Genomic DNA, 13,856 nt, shown 5'->3' with positions numbered 1-13,856 from the left:
GCTACGGAGAATTAAAAACAAAACAAAACAAAACTTTTGTTTTTTAACAAAACCCTTCAGGTCCTGGTCCACAGAACAAGGGAATTGTAACGTTCCCACTTGCTTTTCCTTTGGAAAGCCACTCCAACAATTTGCAGAGCAACCCTTTGATTTAGAACCTAAAGGCATTCTCTTGCTTTTCTTTTCCCTTCCACCAACACAAAGACAAGCTGCCACATAAAATAATGATGAACAAGAGTTCAAAGCAAGCCTAGAGAGCCAGCACAGAGGATGCTTTCTGAGGCAGCCCCTGTCCTTCCCCACTCCCCTGCTAAGCTGGCTTCGGACAGCACATTAATAGCAGGCACAGGCTACCGGATTCCTAGCGCTTCCCATAAAAATAGGGCTGTGGAACTTGGCTTATAACTTGCCAATCATCATGTAAATGAAGTAATCAAATCAATACATTTAATTTTTCCTTAGTATTCGGATACTTTCCAGAATTTTTGATTCATGACTCGCTTTGGACATTGGAGCCTTAGTTATCACTCTGGACAACCTTTCTGTTTTTTATGGAATGTTTTCTGAAACCAAGACAAAAAGGTTGTTATTTCATAATGAAGTATAAATTTTAAACTGCAAATGTCTTGCTTCTTCAGTTTCAACAAAAGAATTTCAGAAATGCTTAGCTTTCACAGCAATTCACACTTTAAAATTTTGTCCATTAAAGAGAATTCTAAAGTAACACTTTCTTTGGGAAAGAAAAGTTTCTTCAAAAAATAGTGGTAGAAAAATATTTTGAGCTTGTCTGATTCTGTTGCTTTTACTTGTATTAATCTGAACGTGCTCCTTCCCCACCCCCAACAATGCCAAAAACGTTTATATTTCTAATTGGGACTTGAATGTTCCAACTGTAAAAAAAAAAAAACATGGTTAATCTTTTTCTTCACAGTATTCCTTACCTTGTTCAACGTGTCACGACTCTTTTCTTTTATCTCATTTTCATCTTTCTTTTTTCCCCCTGCCAACCAAAATAAACCAAAAAAATGGGAATAGAAAAGGAATAAGAAATCACTTTTCTGTAACATTGACTTAGCATTTCTCCATTGACTACAAAGAAACCCTCTGATGATCCAATGTGTATTTACACCATCTTCTGAATTTCCACTTGAAGGTGATAGAACTTCAGCTTCTAAAATGTTCAGCTACTGTGTACATCCACCTCTTCAGTTGTCAAGGTCATAGTTCGCTTATATTTGATGTTTCTAAGTTTCTCCTTTTGTAGATTGGGGAAGTCAACTCAATTTCAAGCAGCTTATGGACCTGTTTTCTAGTATTTCTTATTCTGATTTTCTTGTATGTTCTGCTGAAATTCTTCTCTAGTTTCAGTGATGCCCAATTCAATAATTCCTTTATTTACTATTGCTAACAAATTACACTATTTTAAGTATTACTAGTACTAATAATAAGATTGGTAAGGAATAAAACATTTATAAAATAATACTAGGAGAAAATGCTACTTCCTTTTTTGTGTGTGTCTTATACAATCAGTATTTAAATTGAGTAAAAACATAAAGGATCTAAGCCCTACTTCTACATTTAAAAGGGTGAGAATTTGCTTTGCTTACTTTCCCCTCTCTATAAAAGTGTCAGACAGTTAAATCATCAGCTTAGATAACAGATAACAGTTAAGGTAAAGAAATCTGATAAATTGTAAATTAAAAAAATGATACCTCTAGACACATAGCTAACAAGGACAAATTTTTTAAAAAGCATATTGTTTAGAAAATGAAAACTATTGCATTCTATCAGCAATGAAAGCCTAATTTTCTAGGGAAGTCGTGCAATTCATGCAATCCTAAAGTATTCCTCCACGTGTACACGATAAAATAGGTAAATGAATGCATAGTGAATAAGTAAGGTCAATATAAAAATATGTTGTAAAGAAATAAAATAAATAATACTCTCCTTGAAGCACCAAGGGCAAAGCAATTGTTTTGTCTTTTGTGTTAGAAAAGCTCTTGTTGTGAATCTTTTAGCCATTCAGGACAGCGTGAAATAGCAGAATGGGAAACGCCAGGGACGGCCCTTTCCCTACTGTATTCGTTGATTACTTTAGTTTCGGTCATTTCAGGCACACTCTCACACTATCTTTTCTAGATCTTATAAGTTTTAAGAGGCAAAATACATATCCCTAAAATAGTCGCTCTTTTATATTACATTTGCTCTATGAAAACTAAACTTCAGGAAACTGGAAAAGAACCTTTTTAAGGAGGTAAGCAACTGTGAAGTTACTCTTATATGCAGCAATTTAGACATACCATGGTAATTTAGGGTTTTGCTTGGAGGCAGAATCTCTGTCCTCACACTCACTTGTGTGCACAGTGGCAAAAACATGACAGAGTAGAATACACCACAATCTTTAACATTCCATGAAATTTATTTGAGAAATTGGATACCCCAGATTCTAATAGCCAAAACTTCCAATTAAGAGTTTTAAGTAATAAAAAAAAACTAGATGTATTCTAATATATAGATGGTATATGTTTAGATTGGGTTGTCCAAAAAGTTCATTTGGTTTTTTTCTATAGGGTGGCTCTAATAGTGCTTAGTTGTCTTTAACTTCATTCAAAATAGTTTTGTTAGATTGTGTTGTGGGAGCTGTTATATCATTGTGCATTAAAAAAAACTTACCAAAATTGCTGAATTTTTTTTTACTGAATAGATAAATTCTTTATTATTTTTTTAAATTGCTGAATTTTTGTATAGCCATTTTATTATTAAAGATGGAAGAAAATATGCAATATTTTCATCATATCATGGTTTACTATTTCAAGAAAGGTAAAACACAACTGAAAGGCAAAAAAAAAAGGATTTGTTCAGTGTATGAAAAAGGTGCTGTGACTGACTGGAATGTGTCAGAAGTGATTTGTGAAGTTTGGTGCTGGAAATTTCTTGCTGGATGATGCTGCACAGTTGGGTAGACCAGTTGAAGTTGATAGTGATCAAATCGAGACATTGAGGACAATCGACGTTTTACCATGTGGGAGATAGCCAACATTCTCAAACTATCCAAAACAATAAAGGTGTTGGTGAAAATGTACACAATAGGTGCACCATGTGGGAGACAGCCAACATTCCCAAACTATCCAAAACAATAAAGGTGTTGGTGAAAATGGAAAATGGGTCCTTTATTTTATAGAAAAAAACTAAATGGACTTTTTGGCCAACCCAACGTCTTACTAATATTAGAGACAGTTCCAAGGAGATATATTTTAACTCATCTTAATGAATTGAAACAATAATGGGACCAAAGAAATCAGTGTTTAAATAATCAAATGTACAAAAATAATAAGTGTTCTTCTCTTTCTTCTCCGATGATTTCAAATTGTCCAAGCCACATAAAGAAACTCAGGTAGTGTTTATGCCAGAAGCAAGGTTAGTTTCAAGCTTGAGAAAGAACCCAGAGATGAAAACAGTGCATGTTCATCAAAAGTTTGAGTGAAACAAGTCTGGTTGACTTTGAGAGTGGAACTTTTTCAAAAGAAGAGTAATATAGTATAGGAATAGGAAAGGATTCTCAGAGGTCAGGCTCTGGCTGTTGAGTTGTTAATGTGCTCTTCAGCTGTCCCAGCTGGGACTGTCCATCAACAAAGAATGCAAGGAATGCATGACTGGTGCAGGGCTGTATGTGAAATAGATGAAGTTTCCTTTTCCTGTCCCCCGAGGGTCCCCTCAGGGAGATAGGGTGCATGCCCCCCAGGCCCTTTGGCAAGCAATTGGCATCCAGGATACTTGCTCCTTGTCACAGGAGAGATCTGATATTGACCTATTCTCAAATGCAAATCCTCTCCTTAATTCTTCCATTAAGCAAACTTCGAGCACCCACTAATGAGCCTGGCAATCTTCTAAGTCCTGGGGATACTGCAGTAAACAGTTCAGAAAAAGATTCTTAAGAATGTACATTCTGGTGATAGGAGAATAAATAGTCAACAAGTCAATAAACAAAAAATTGTGATGTTATAAAGTTTAAGGAATAGGAGCCTATGGTAGAGAGTAACAAAGATGAGGACAAAAAAACATTAATTGGAAGGTCTTTCAAACCTGTGAAATGGGGTTCTAGGCAGACGTCAAGGTCTTAAGGTATTGTCAACAGGTCAGCAAAAACTTAAATCAATGAATCACTGAAGTAATAATTGGTAAAGATTTATTGTGCATACACCAGAAAGACATTTGGCAAACCATGAACACACAAATACATGGAATGAATGAGGCTCTGAGGTGTATTTACCATAAAGCAGCTTATGTGAGGGCAGCAACTGTTCATTCTTCACAGTGATTGGTTACAATATTAGAATTTTCTTTTTAAAAAATATTTTATTTATTTTTAGAGAGAAGGGGAAGGAGGGAGAAAGAGAAGGAGAGAAACATCAACACGTGCCTATTTTTGTGTGCTCCTTACTGGGAATCTGGCCTGGCCTGCAACCAAGGCCTGTGCCCTGATTGGGAATTGAACCAGCAAACCTTTTGGATTGCAGGCCAGTGCTCAATCCACTGAGCTATACCAGCCAGGGCAGAATTTTCTTAAATGAAAGAGAGTTGGTGTTAGTGGTTATCTTATGTCGATTTTGGAAAACGTTGTAAATTTCTACTTATGATTTTCAGAAGCATAAGCAAGAAATGACCCAGGTCGGTTTAGCCTTGCATGTTTTGCAAAATAAGCTAAATTAAGCTTTGCTTGTATGATGAAACTGTTTTTTTTTTCTGCTCAGGGAATTTTCAAGTCTGGCCTCTGTGGTTTTTTTTTAACAGTATGAACAACACTTGAATGTTCAAGGAATAGACAAAGCTATGGCAGAAAGCACCTGCTGGAACATTTTTAGCTATCTATAAGGCAGAGTTCTATAATTCCCAGTTGGCATTTGAATGGAGACTTTTTGGTTGTTCCCAAGCCTCAGGAAGGCAAGAAAAGGAAGCAGCATTTATTTAATTATTGTTAGGCCTGACACCTGGGCCTAGCTCACAGGGGTGATCTAATGGCACCCTCACAACTTTCTCTGAAGCACAGATTATTGTTATCTTTTTATAGAGGAGGAGATTTAGGTTGAAAGATTTAAAAACTTGCTCAAAGGTACATAAGAAATAATACAGGATTTTAACCGAGTCTCTCTGGTTCCAAAGTCCAATTGTTTCTTAGATTTCATTGCTCTATATTATTTATTAGGGAGTTCTGGCATTAGAATGCACAGAGAGTCATAAAGGTTTTGATCCGCTGATAAATAAAATTAGATAATTAATAAGGGAATTGAAAATGAGCTGGTTGGGGAAAAAACTTAAGAATTGTTATTATCAATTTTAAATTGAATCTGTGGTTCCCTTCTAGTCTAGTCAAGACACTCTTCTCAATAGTACAGAAAGCTGAAGAGTCTCTTATTTCCTCAACTTAGTACATTCTGCTGCTCTTCTCCCGTGGCTTGACTGTGGGCATACAGGTTTCGATATACACTCCTTTGATGGGAGGCCCCCAAGTTTCTAATGAATTCACAAGCAGAATTGTGCCATTTCCTTACTTAGGGCTGTGTGCCTATGGTAATGCATTAATGGTGTCAGTGGTACCAGGTGCATAGTAATATTAGTGGTTTCCTGCCACGTTCAGAGCCAGGAAAGAGAACTAGGAGTAACGATGTGGAAAAAATCCAACAGAATCATAATGGAAAATAATTCAGATCATCCATGCAGAGCTTCATTACTGCACAAATAATAACTTTAAACAGATAGCCAATATTATTATATCCACTTACCCATTCATTCAGTCAGACAGCTATTCAGCCAATCAATCCTTTAGCAAATATTTATTGAACTATCTACTATGTGCCAATACTCTTCTAGGCACTGAGGATATATCAATGGAAGGGAAAAGAGTGAGGAACTAAGATATATATATCAATGAATAAAATAAAAGATCTTCCTTCCTCCTAGAGGGAGAGACAGACAATAAACATGAAGACATTGTAGAGTGCATTAAAAGGAGTAAAGCACTCTGGGAAAGGTGTAGCGGAATAGTGAGTTGTGGAATGCTGGTCTGTATGCACAGTTTTTAAAAGGGTGGCTAAGGTGGGCTTCACTGAGAAGGTGACATTTGAGCAAACACTTGGAGGTGTTGACTGAGTGACCTATGTAGGAACAGAGTGACAAGGGGACAGGGGTAGGAGATGTATGATTTTAGAGATGTTATAGGGATCCAGATCACAGAGAACTTTGAAGCCACCATTAGGATTCTGACTGAATTTAGGAATCTTCAGGGAATTTTGAGCAGAAAAATGACATGATCTGAATTTCAGGAGTTCGTTAACATTGCTTGTTGAGAATATACCACAGCCAGGCAAGAGTGGAAGCTGAGAAACAGTGGGATGGTTATTTTAAAAATCTATGCGAGAGATGACAGCGGCTCAGACCAATGATGGTAGCAGAGAAATTGTAGAACTGGTTAGATTCTGAATATGTTTTGACATTTAAATCAACATTTTTAAAAGATTTTATTTATTTTATTTTTAGACAGAGGGGAAGAGGAGGAGAAAGAGAGAGAAATATTAATGTGTGGTTGCCTCTTGCATGCACATACTGGGGACATTGCCCACAACCTAGGCACGTGCCCTGACTGGGAATTGAACCAGTGATACTTTGGTTTGCAGGCTGGCACTCAATCCACTGAGCCACACCAGCCAGGGTTCAAAAGGATTTCTTGATAGATCAGATGGAGATGCTTGAGAGGGAGACAAGAGACAAAGATCACACTCAGGCTTTTGGCTTGAGCCACCATCCAGATGGACTGACATCAACTGAGCTGAGTTATAATAGGTTTTCTGTGTATGAAAGACAAAATGCAACAGACAGTTAAAGAGATGATTTTATTCAGTCTGTTGCAATAGGGAGAAAGTTTGTTAATGAGGTCCATCTCAAAGAAAAAGAAAGTGGCTGTGGGAGAGAGGCAGGTAGGCAAGGGAGCCATGAGGTCATCCTGGGGAAGGATGGAGAGAGCTCTTATCTGAGTCATTGAAGAAGGGCGAAGGTGAGTTATCTTGAATATTTAAGGACCAGGTGGTGCTTTATGGTTAGCGATTTCTTTGAACAGAAAATAATGGGAGCAGAGGTCTCCTGTAAATCTAAATCTTGTCTCGGGAGAAAAGCAAGAATTTGGTGTTGGACTTAATAGGTTTAAGACTGGACTTATTTCTGTTAAGTTTCCTAGTTAATATTCCTTTAATATTTCTTTGCCTGGCCCTGGCTGGTGTGGTCAAGTGGACTGAGTGCGGCCTGGGAACGGAAATGTCACTGGTTTGATTCCCTGTCAGAGTACATGCCTGGGTTGCAGGCTAGGTGCCCAGTTATGGTCATGTGAGAGGCAACCAGTTGATGTTCCTCTCACAGGCTTCCCTCTCTTTCTCTCTCTAAAATTAAATAAAATAACATCTTTAAAATTTTTTTCCTTGTCTAATATCACAAGGTTTGCTGTCTCCAGGCCTGAATTCTCACACTGCTTGTAAAAATATGAGATTTTAAGAATCAATTTCATTTATTTGCAAACGAAGTCTAGATTATTTTCTTTTTTCTTACATACGTATTTTTAACAGCCTTCACATTACTGACCGATCGATTTTTATCAACACGGAGCCAGGTCTTCTTTCCTGTGACACTTCAGATAGTCTGTGTCATGGTGATGGGATTCACGACTCATGAAAAAACTCATGAATTATGCTGGGTAAGTCCTGCAGATGTCCAGTGAATTCGGATGACCATAACTTGCTTTAGTAAATTTGCCTAAAGCTACACCAAACCCTTTTTTAAAATAAATATCCAGGGTCTGGCTTAAGTAACACCTGCTTCAGTGTGGTTGGTAGGGTACGTGAATGTCTCACACGAGATGGACAGCAGTTTGAACATTTCACCTAAACTGTCATACAATGTGCTGCAGTGTGATATTGTTATGTTACAGAATCACATATGATTTTGTAATAAAATATTTTGTAGTAAAAAAGGGGTGTTATGTGTGCTGGACCCTATATATTAAAATATGTGAAATAGTGCATTTAATTATAGTTTTATAGGTTATTTGTCTACATTTTTCCCAAATGTCCTACCAACATCTCTCAGAGTTCCTCACATTTTATATGCAAATTAGGACATGCAAAAATTTGATCAAAGCAGTTGGACAAGTGATAAAAAATGTAGGCCTTTTGGTGAAGAGACTAGAAAACAACAGACTGCAAATTATATGTATGTAGAATAAGAAAAAAGTGAGGATATATAGGTTTTAGGTAGGAAAGAACATTTTGAATTTAAAAATTTTAGAAGTTAAATTTAAGGCACAAAAGATAAAAAGAATGAGAGCAAACTGTAGTTTTGCCCAAGCACAAAAGGTACTACTTGTGAAATGGGATAAAATACAATAAACAAGTTCTGTTTGCAGGTTTAGGGAATCTAATTTAGACCATTCCCTTAATTTGGGGGAAAGGATGACTTGTTTTTAAAATAATCCATAGTTGGGATCTATTTTAGTATTACCAGTTTTGGCCTTTAGAAAATCATAATTGTAACTAAATTTTGTTAATGCAGGTGATATAAATTACATCATTATTTCACTTAATTTTTACTGCAGTCCTACGGTACTAGACATCATTTTTTCCTGCATTGTGCAGATGTGGAAATTTAGAAGGTGAGGTGCCTTACTAAGTCACGTTTTTTTGTTTTTTTTTAAACGAACAGAAGAAAATGGAAGAAGTAGGATTCAAACTCAGGTCTATGACTCTAAAGTCTCAACCATTAACACCCAGTACTACTTTCCATTTATGTATTAAATGAGAGTTCTATCATTTTTGTTTTGCCTTTTTATCCCCCCCCCTCTAACTTTTGTGGTGAAGGGATTTCTTTCTTAAACTTTTACTCATTCTTTTCTTCTTAATAATATAATTTGTGTCTCTTTTATTACATAATAATATTGCTAGAATGAACTTTAGGTGGTACTAGTGAAAACATTAAAATGAAATTCATTCAATTGTGTTAAATGACATATTTAATGAAGAATAACATGAATTATAGAATTTTAGTGTTAGTGACACATTATTGACATCCACCTTTTTTTCCTCATGGTCTTTGGTGTTCTGATCTCATTAGTATTTCTTAGTACTTACTGTTTTCTATGAGAATCACTCATGTTTTTCTGTTATTTGAATGAACTATCTTTTATTGTTTTAACCCCCTTTTCCAATTTCTCAGGCTCATATTTTATTTTAATATTAATTTTCAAAAACATTGTAATTCTCTGATGATTTATAAATTTGATTAGTACTAAATCTTTACTCCAAGCTTTTAATAAAAATATTGAATGATACTGGCTTAAAGGACTTGTGTAGAATTATAGGTAGCATTTTCTTCCAATCATTTCTTACATTTTTAATTTACTTTCTAGGCTTGTTTTCCCACCAAAATGGCATTTTCAAAGCTATGTTGCCTATCAATAATTTAATTTCAGTTTCTCCCATCTCTTGTCACAGAAGAAATTATGCACACTTAGTATTGGCCTGATTAATAATAACTGGGTAGAGCTACTTTGGTTACAGGCGCTTTTGGTCATTTTGCTTTCCCAGCTGCCAAAATTCTAATGGCCCCCAGGGGTTGCTGGCAATGGCTAATTCACTTTGAAAAAAAATAAGACAGTGCACCTGCAATACTAATAATCAACGTCAGGAATGCAGTTCCAGCTGTGGATCCTGGAGCCATTCTATGCTGGATAATCTAGTAAATGACAATAAAGAAGTTATGAAACTGGCTGTGTGCTATAAAAAAGACAATTGCTTGAGAAACTGCATGCCAGAAAAAAAGACAATTCAAAAAATTTAGTATATCATGGAATTCATTGCCCAAATTTACCTTTCTGACATTTACCACAGAGAATCTGAATCTTGGTATAGCCTTTGTTTTTTTTATTCTTCGCATGGTACTCCATGCTAACTCACTGATTTTCTTAAATTGTCAAGATTGATGTAAAGCAAGATGTCCGTCAAATCCCATTTTCCAATGTCAAACTTCTTGTTTCTGTTTGGGTTTCTGCCAAAATAGATTTATTATGAGTAAGTCCTTAAGTCAGTTTTTCTCTTTTATTTCCTTAAAAATAACTCAATAAAATGAAGCTGGAAAGGAATTTTTTTTTCTTTTTTTTTTCTTTTGGTGGGAGGGAGTTATCCTTCAAAGGGTTTCTAATCAGGAGGGTTAAAAAAATAATCTGACATTTTAAATTGAGGAGAAAGAACTCTGTTGTGTACCCTTTATTCCTGTCCTTTGTTCTGAAAATAGGAGGTAATTGATAGAACACTGGAACTTTCCGATCGCCGATCCTCCCACGTCTGGTTTGACAAGTGTTCAGTTCGCATCTTCACACTGTAATTTAGAGCTGTAAGAATTCAAGCTATTTTTTGAGCTGAATTGTGCCAGAGCTGCTTTAAGGCTTTTAAAAAACTTGTGATTATGTCATAACTCTATGAGTTCTTAACCGAGTCACATACAAGTGCTAAGTAGGCTTCGTAGGGCTTTTTATCTATATTATAGACAATCGTATATTATTTTGTAGTTCCGGGACAGCAACAAAAATTTTATTTATTGAGTAAACAAATATTTATGCAGGCAAAATAGAGACTTTCTGGTTTGATATTTTAAATACACATAAATGATACACATAAAAATAAATGAATAGTGTCACATCGAAATATATATAACCAAGGAAGTGTAATATGCTTGTCAACTTTTTGGTATGTAGATGAGCCCGAAGGAAAAATATTATTCAGAAAAATGCTTATGAAGAAACACTTGTTGCTGGAAGAACAACTCACTTTATTTTATCTTATTACTCAACTCTCAACACTTTAGTAGCATATATTTTTATTAGTTTGCATTCCAAAGAAGGTAATAAATAAGAAAATAGACAAGTAAAGAAGGTAACTATAGATCATCGTAGGTATCAGGAAGAACCTAAGTAGGCTTTTGTTCCAGAAAGGTACTGGGAGGGACTGAGTAGACAGGAAAGGTGCCTTATCTGAGTAGAGACGGGAAAGTTGAAGCCTCAGGGAAAAGCACTACAGGCAGAAGGAATAGAGGGTGAAGTCACTCTCACAAGAAAATGCTCAGTGATCAGAGGATGTGAAGGGGAGTGGTGGCTGGAGAGGGTGAGAAGAACAAAGGATTCGAGTTGAGGTGGGCAATGACGGTGCGGCACATCACGAAGGAACTTGGTGAAAGACAGATTTCTTTCCAAGTGCAAGTGATAGGCATGGCAGTAATACGATCTGATTTACATTTTAAAAGATCACTCTGGCTGCCTAAACATTACAAATTCCTATACCCATTTCTCACAGGAATGATTTGTGTTGCTTCCTTTGGTCCTAATCTCTCTAACCATGCTCTGGTTCTGCCACATTCTTCTCCAGAAGGGAGTCCAGAGATGAAGGTGGTATTTTGGGTTTGATCTGATCATGAAATAAGGACCTCTCTACCTAGGCACATCTTCCATTAATGCAGATAAAGATTAAGATTTGTTGCAAGGTTGAAAGTCAGTCATATAAAGAAGACTGTTAGAAACAAAAGTAAATATACTCTGTTTGAGGATTTACAGCAGCGTTTCTCAACCTTCTCTTCTGCCCATTAGAATGACTTGGGAAGCTTTGAAAAAATCTCCGGTGCTTAAACAGCACCCCAGACCAGTAACAGCAGAATCTCTGGAGGTAGGCTTTTAAATATCCCCAGGTGGTTTCGTTATGTACTCAAGGCTGAAAATCATGGCATAACAGTAACCCAGAGCTTCCCAGACTTTAACAGGCAGAGGAATCACCTGAGGATCTTGTTAAAATGCATATTCTGATTCCATGGGTCTGAGGCAGGACCCAAGAATCTGAATTTCTTCATAGCTTCCAGGTGATACCTCTGTTTCAGATTTAAGAACCACAGGCTGTAGCCCCAAAATTTGAATAGCAGATGCCAGAGTTACTTGGAAAGCTTGTTAAAACACAGGTTGCTGGACCCCACCCTCACGAATTCTGATTCAACAGATCTAGGGTGAGGCCTGAGACTGCATTTCTAACATTCTCAGATTTGGCTAATGCTGCTGGTCCAGGGACTGTGACTGGATAGGTCGGAGTGGAGGTCCCTGGAAAATAGGGGAACACCACCCCCAAATCCTGCAAAAGGTTGGAGAGGGTGCCCACAGATAGAGCAGTCACAGCCTTTGAGGTACATTGCATAATAAAGGCAGATAAAACAGCCCATGATTTCCTCAAGGGAGGGGCTGCAGAAGAAAGCTGTTGCCCAGGGCAAATTGTAAATGAGACTGTGAGAACGTGCACCAGCAGAATGACTTGTGACAGCCAGTCTGGGAGAGAGATCATATGGCACCTGGTTGAGCTGAGCATGTTGGACGCCCACCCTAGATGCCTGTGGGTGACTGGGAAACTCTTGCCCTGACCAAAGATGGGAGCCAAAAGAGGGTCAGAGACACTGAGGAACTGACAAAAATGGCAGACACTGACACACCATAGGAAGAGCCAGGCAGGCATTCAGCTGTGCAGGAATTTCTGAGTGGAGCCTTTAAATGGCAGCATGCCAAGAAACACAAGGTCTGTGGGTCCCTTGGAAGTACCCTCAACAACCCTCCTGCACAGAAGATGGCGACAGAGCTGGGGGTGCAGGGGGCAACTCCCCTGGCCAAGTGCACAGACACACTGGTGAGCTGATGGCTTGAATAAAGGCAGCTCTGGAGGAGAGAAGCTGACACTGTGAGGAGGATTCAGGCGGGTGCACACAGATTCATGAGAGATGCTCAGCTTAGATCTAAACAGTGACCAGCAATACTGAGCTGCAGACTTCTGTGTCTCTAAAGGATGGTAATTTTTTTTTTTACAGTTGACACTTCTTTGTCTTGCTGATTTTTTTGAAAAGATTTTATTTATTTTTAAAACGGGGAAGGGAGAAAGAAAGAGAGGGAGAGAGACGTCAACTGCCTCTCATGTGTCCCCCTACTGGGGACCTGGCCCACCACCAAGGCACGTACCCTGACTGGGAATCTAATCAGCAGCCCTTTGGTGTAGAGGCCAGCACTCAGTCCACTGAGCCACACAAGCCAGGGCTGAAAGACAGTACTTTTGAGTGGCATATTCTGAAACTGGTCTGGCTTGGCAGAGGGAGGCAGGGCTACTCATTTGGGGGTATCATTAAAGGCAAGCCCTCTCTCTCACTCTCTTGTTCATGTGCTTTGTACAGAGAAGTCACTTTCTTGCTTTGGAACTTGGTGTAAGCCCTCTGGCTTTTAGCATTTGGACATTCTGGCTCTCTGGCCCTGCTGCCTGCACAGACAGGAATACTCATATGCCCAGGAGATGTCAGGCCCACCAGGGGCTTAGACCCTGCATGGCTGGTAGCCCACTCCTGGAAACAGGATCCCATGCAGGGATGTGTGCCTCCCTGGGCTCCGGCGTCTGGGACACCATGATCCAATCCAGTGCAGCATGGTGCACGATTTCTGGACTGCTGCCTGGAGCCTGAGAGAGGTGCGGGCCAATTCCTGAAAGAGAAAACTGCTGCAAGAGGAAGGTGACTCTGAAACCCACAAGTACATATTCAGACAGGATGGAGGTCCGTTTGTATGACTGGTTTAAGGACAGATAAGAACGTGGGAATTTCTAGGCATGGTTTTGGCTTATAGTCTTTTGGGGAACAAGGGAAATTCTGGGTCTCGTGGGAGAAAAGAACGCAAAGCAAGAGAATCTCAAGCACCCCACATCCCCCAGTTTGAAAACCTGTTAATAAAAACCTGTTTCCTTCAACACAAATCATTG

This window comes from Artibeus jamaicensis, unplaced genomic scaffold (genome assembly GCF_021234435.1).
Source record: "Artibeus jamaicensis isolate MK-2021 breed Jamaican fruit bat unplaced genomic scaffold, CSHL_Jam_final contig_3214, whole genome shotgun sequence".
In the NCBI taxonomy this organism is placed as follows: Eukaryota; Metazoa; Chordata; class Mammalia; order Chiroptera; family Phyllostomidae; genus Artibeus; species Artibeus jamaicensis.
The sequence above is the reverse complement of the archived record's forward strand: the minus strand, read 5'-3'. Positions refer to the sequence as shown.